Source organism: Echinops telfairi, unplaced genomic scaffold, assembly GCF_000313985.2.
Source record: "Echinops telfairi isolate 266 unplaced genomic scaffold, ASM31398v2 ScPeMD7_9;HRSCAF=40, whole genome shotgun sequence".
NCBI classification, from domain to species: Eukaryota; Metazoa; Chordata; class Mammalia; order Afrosoricida; family Tenrecidae; genus Echinops; species Echinops telfairi.
The window spans coordinates 63584092-63590870 of record NW_022103906.1 but is presented as its reverse complement, the minus strand read 5'-3'; positions in this window follow the sequence as shown (position 1 = coordinate 63590870).

Sequence of the window (6779 nt, the reverse complement as noted above, 5' to 3'; positions counted from 1 at the left end):
TGTCACTTTTATTCTGTTTGCCACATCATAACTACTTTTTGCCTATATCACTTGCTCTCAAACTTGGAAGCAGACAGTAGACAACACTCGCAGGATTTCCTTACCTATTATTTTCTGATTTAGTTTAGTCAGTGAGTAGCACAAGTAAGAGTATGGAGAGGAAGGCCTATGCCTCTCCCAGCATATTCATCTCTAATTGGTTGAGAATCCTAGGTGGATGTATATATGACTCTCAATGTTTTTAAATTGGCCTACAGCTTTTTAAGCCCAAAGATGTTCATGACTTTCCTCGGGGTAGTAAATCCATATGACTATTATATACAAGGCACTAACCCTTGGAATTTCCCATCACTAATTCCTCTGCAAATAATTCATCACCAATCCCTTTGCAAATAATTCTTTATATTTAAAAACTTTCCTAATCATCCTACTTGAAAAGTGGCTTCTGCTTCTTGTTTTGACCTTGATTGATTCAAGGAAATTTCTCTGCTGCTGAATTGATAACTTAATGTAAATTGAAGCCATTTAAAGCTTATTCACATGAATCACAAAGTGAAATATGTTGCTAAATTATAATTATAGAAGCAGACTTTTACTACTACATATTAAATATATAAAAATGTATGATGATTGAAATAATAATGTTTTTAAAAAACAGAAAGATAGCACAGTATAAAAATCCAGATCTCTCTTTCTCTCTCTGTGTTTCTCTCTCTCTCTCTCTCTCTCTCTCTCTCAATGTATGTATGGAGAGAGACGAAGCATTTTCATAACATTATTTGTAGACATTCCCCATAGTCAATAGCCTATGGAAAACTTCATATGACTGGCTCCTGCTCAGCTAGGAATGAAATTAATGAAGAGAAGGAAAAGTGAGAAGGCAAGAGAAGGAGAATAAGTTTTTAGAAATATTGCTTTTCATTAAATCTGATATTTGTCATTGTGGTTTGGAAATGTTATATATAAACTTACATATATATTTCAATACATACATATATAAAATACACAAATCACAAATATTTACTATAAGGATTAAATTAATAACTGAGACTTCTGCTGGTATGAAATGGTGAATTCTATCACGCTACAGACCTGGACTACAATGAAATTGGTACCAGTGAAGTAATCACTGAAAGTGCTTACAGAGTCCACCTGTCCTATGTCTTTAGAATTGAACTTTACTTAACTTTCCATCCATTATGGCGCCTGATACTGACATCAACTTCATTTCAGACCAGACGATAGGCTGCTAAATCGCTATGTTTTGAACAGTAAAAATATTGAATATCTAAAAGTAGGCAGCTAAGAATGATAGTGCGTTATGCAGAATTTTCTACAGAAGTCAAACCAGTGACACTAATATATGTATAAGAAAGAAATTCATATCAAGGAAGCACAACTCTGGTCCATAGGTCAGATGCTACCTGTAGCCCTTCCAGACCCATGCAGCTTCCATACAGTAAAGCAGAAAGACAAAGTAGGAAATAGGGAGATCACAGGCTGGGTGCACAATGACATCAATTCAAAGTAAGCAGGGACAAGGAAAGGCACTGGTAGTTCCCAGAGTTGGCAGGCAATATGGGCTGTACCCCAGTCAGATGCAGAATCCAAACAAACAGGAAAGTAAACAGGAACAAGAGAGAAAAATTCTTCATAGCATCCCTTATAAAAAGGCAGAACCCTCAAGAAGACATCCTTAGATTATGTCCTGATTGAGGGATTAGATTTCACACCTTCACATGGGTTCATCAACTTGACATACAAGCTCACCATCACAAATGTAAACCAGAATACCTAAGTCTGGGACAATCTGATACATACACATATATACAGCTTTAGGTTTATACTTATTTATATCTATATGTCTCAAATGACTGGGATCAAGTCTATTCCAACTCATAATAACATAATACGATAGAACTGCTGCTATTGGTTTCTGAAACTCTAACTCCTTATGGGAAATATGTACATAGTATATATGAGTAGATGGTACAAGACTTGGCAGAGTTTTGTTCTTCTATACACAGGTGTGAACTCAGTGGTACCTACCTGAACCTATAAATATAAAGTTCAATACACACACACACACACACAAATACACATACACTATTGTATGTGCATATAAGGGAGATCTACTCCTCATCTGCAGCTTTGTCATACTGTGGTGATGTGCAAATTTCTGTGATGCTGCAAGTTTTGACACATGTAATTCAAATACCAGCAGGTGAACAAGTTTCTTTAAAGATTCCAGACTAAAAACAGACTAAGAAAATGGAAGAAGTGGTTCACGTCTGAAGAACTAGCCACCAAAAGTATTTTTAATAGCATCAGACCATTGCCTATTTAATACCAGATAATGAGTCAATCAGGTGAGAAGTCGTTCAAAATATGATCAGAGAATAGGTACTTCCTCAAAGTAGAGTTGACCTTACAGACAGTCGATTGACAAGGAAGCTGTCTTCCAGATGTCTTGACATAGATGAGTGAGTGCTTCCAGTGCTTCAGCAGTTTCTTGAAACCTTTCAATTGGTATTCCATCAATTCCTGGATCCTTCTTTTTGGCTAATACCTTCAGTGCAGCCTGGACTTCTTTCTTCAGAACCATTGGTTCTTAAACATATTTTATCTATTGAAATGGTTGGATGCTGACCAGTTCTTTTTGATACAGTAACTCTAAATCCCTTCCATCATCTTTTGGTGGTTCCTGAATTATTCAATATATAACTCATAGAATCTTCAATGGAAACTTGAGGCATGGATTTTTTCTTCATTTCTTTCAGCTTGAAATAAGCTGAACATGTTTTTCCTTTTTGACTTTCTAACTCCAGTCTTTGCACATATCATTTTAATAATTTATTCTTGAACTTTCCTTTGAAATTCTTTTGTTCAGCTCTTTTACTTCAAACATTTTACAACCCTAACTAGGTACAGCCTGAATTACTGAAATATTGTCAATCTCTAATGTAATACACTAATACATTTTGTCACAAATTAAAGAATTGTTTGAAGAACAAATGCTTGACTCTCCTCCTCTACTTAATATTATCCCTAGGAAATTATATTCACTAGGAATGTCATAAATTAGAAGATTATTTAGAATGTTACTGGACAGGGCCTTATTTAGTTATATAAACTAATACTTGTGTAGCTAAACTGGAAGGAATTAACCCATAGGTGAGGAAAGCTAAACTATCTCTGGGAATTTGTCAGCCATTTGGGAGTCGAAATTCAGTCTGGAATGCCACAAGAAGAATCCAGGAACTTTCAAGGTAGGTAGCTGATTTCAAGATGGAGGAAAAAGATCCCATGAAAGCTGGGTTGGCCTGTTTCCTGACTATTGGTATTTTAAGAGTTTGACTGCTTTTGCATGGTGTGGGTTACTTCTCGATGGTTTTCTAATAATTTTGTACACTTATTCCCAATTTAGTAAATTGAACATGCTCTGAAAAAAATAAAGAAGTTTATATATCAAACAAACGTCTCAGCCTAGTCCAGATCCAGTCAATAAGTCCAATACCAGCCCATAATCTCTCCTCAGACTCACTCAGCCACATGCAATGATGCAGAATGCAGGATGATCCCAGGCTGGTGAGTGCAGAGTTGTATGGATCCAATAGTGGTGGCCACACTCCGTGTGGCTGGTCATCAGGAAGGTGAAGGCAGAGAGAGGGGGAGGTTCCCAGGACCTCATTATGAGAAGGCCATGCCCACAAGGAGTCCCCTTCAGGCTGTGCCTTCATTAACAGGCTAGAGTCCGCCCCAACACTTTTTGATCTTCAAGTTGACGTGAAATTATGTAACTATCACAGTTATCTTTAATAGTATCTTGAATAATGTTATCTTCTATCTTCAAAATAACCACAAAATAACCAATGTGGAGGAGGTGGACATTGAATAGGCTAATGGATGGCCCTTTCATATAAAAATTTCATTATCATCTAAGACCATACTGAAGAAAAAAAATAGTTTAACTTAATAATCAGATTCAGACTTCATACTTACAATTTTGTTACTTGCTTTGTTTGTTTGTTTTAAAATATGATTTAAGTGAAGATTATAGAGCAAATCTGATTTTCATTCAATTCATGCATATGTTGTTATGTGATGTTGATTGCAATCCCCATAATGTAATAGCACTTTCTTCCTTCCTTCCTTCCTTCCTTCCTTCCTTCCTTCCTTCCTTCCTTCCTTTCTTCCTTCCTTCCTTCCTTCCCTTCAATTCATTCCTTGCTGTCTCTTCCAGTCTTCTTAGATTTACCCCTGAGTGAAGGCTGCCCTCTTGATCTCATTTGGTTGATTTTCCTAAGAAGCACATACTTCCCTGGTATTACTGTTCACCTTATACGTCTGTCTGTCTTTGTGGTATGAGGTGGTTTCAGGTCCAAACTTATAGGGTGTCTAAAGGTGACAATCTCAGGTATTCCACCAGTCTTTACCAAAGCATTCACCCTGGTATATTTTGTATTATAGTACATTTGCTTTCTTCCAATCTAACCAGGACCTCTTATTATGAATATTTTCAAGCAGTCAGAAGTCATTGCTGAGTACCATCTAGTTCTTGTGAACTCAAGGTTATGAAAACTGGGATTTATATGACCCATGTTCCAGGTTAAGTTTTCCATAGAAGTGAAGCAGTGATTAAATATATAAATATAAACATAAACATAAATATATAAAAGTGTGTGTGTGTGTGTGTGTGTGTGTGTGTGTAATAAGGATCCCTGGTGGCGTAGTGGTTACACATTAGGTTAAAATCCCAAAAGTCAGAAGTTCATAACCACCAGAAGCTCTGTAGGAAGAAGACAGGGGTTCTACTCCCATAAAGATTTACAGTCTCAGAAACCCACAGGGCAGTTCTACCTCTATTAGTTGGCATCAACTCAATGGCAGTGAGAATGAGTTATGTATAATGTATATGAGTGATACACATAATATATATGAGTTATATATATAAATTTCTTATATCTAAAAATGTATATCAAGAAAATTGCTCCACATTTGTATGTGTGTAAGTTTGAATCCAGAAAGGTTCCATATCTGTAGGTCAGATGTTAAGCTGTAGACTTCTCTTATTTTGCTTAGTGGTGGAGACTTGACGATCAGCAAGAAGGCTTCAGGCTAATGGCTTCAGAGGAGGATAGATCCAAGGTTGGCAGGTGAGATGACAAGTAACTGAGAAGTTCCAGAATAAGCAGGAATTATTGTAGGGCATTGGGTTAAGTCCAAAGAACTAGATGTCAGTGAACCATATTTAGTACACAGGTCCAACAAAACGCAAGCAAGCTTTTCCAGACTGTCCACTTATATAGGACGCCAGACACATCCCCAAGGAATCTTAACCTCATCAGGATTGTGTAGGGTAGTGGTTTTTCTTAGGTCTGCTATCTGAAAAGTCAGTAATTTGAAACCACCAGCTGCTGCCTGGGAGAAGATGTGGTTTTCTATTCCTGTAAGAAGTTACCGTCTCAGAAACCTACAGAGGCAGCTCTACCCTGTTTTCCAGAGTCACTATTATTCAGAATCTAGGAAAATACTCTATTGTAAATATGTGCTTGAACATTTGAGAAATAGGCAAGCAATTGCAACATTATTATAACATCACCATCACATAGTATATGGTAGGAAAAATAAATAAACTTAACTAATTTACACAGGACTATTAAAATGAAAAAACACTGATGCAAAGTATTAGTAGACAACTTAACCTTCAATTGTCATGAACTACATGAAATAACACTAGAGAAAAAATCAGCATTCCGAGTATACTCTAAGAACATGTTTCCATATCAATTGCTTATCTCATTATGACAATATAATTAGAACACCAATCAATGTACAATAATATTAACATTATAATTATTTGACTTTGAGATCATAACAATATACTGTACTTCTTATATTTTTATGCAAATAATAGTCTCAAAATGACTCAAGTGTATGTCAAAACAAATGGCAAGGTCTTACACTTCAGTGCTTAATTGCTTGTGACTGCAATTTAACTTTATTTCAACTTTCTTATTATGCTTTGATCATAATGCACACTTGAAATCTATCTTGAATTATATCTTATGGTTACATCTCTCTGTCATAAGTTCTATTTCTATAAGCAATTTGCCAGCACTCTTCAAAATGTTTTGTATTTAATTTTAATAAAACTTGTTTAAGGAGTTTCTTTCAGAGTGTTCAAATTCTATAAATGTTGCATTATCTCTAATGCCCTGTCACAGCCAAACCCACTGAATCAGGTTGATGTGAATGACGGGACAGAATGGTGTCTGGGCCTATAAAACTTTATAGATAGCAGGCAGACTCATCTTTCTCTCCTGAAAGGCCTGGTGAGTTTAAACCATCAAACTTTTGGTAATGAATGAATGATTTAACCTGGGAGGTCACCAAGGTTCTTGCCCTATCAGAAACCCTTCACTTAAAAGATACTTACTGGAAGACATTCAGCAAGAGAGCACACTAGCCAGACATGCTATAGTTGATTCTGTACTATGAAGATGCAAGAGATCAAAGGAAACACACACAAATGATAACCCTCGAACCCGGAGCTTCTGAGGAAAGGAAAAAGAAGTGGACTGTCATATCTTACACCATCCGACATCTCCCTTCACCCACTTCTCCACTGTCCATCGCCCAGGGAGGAGGTTATATGTAGATCCTTGCAATCAGTTCCCCCTTTCTACTCAACCTTCCCTCCACCCTCCAGGTATCACCACTCACACCACTGGTCCTGAAGGGATCATCTGTCCTGGATTCCCTGAGTTTCCAGTTCC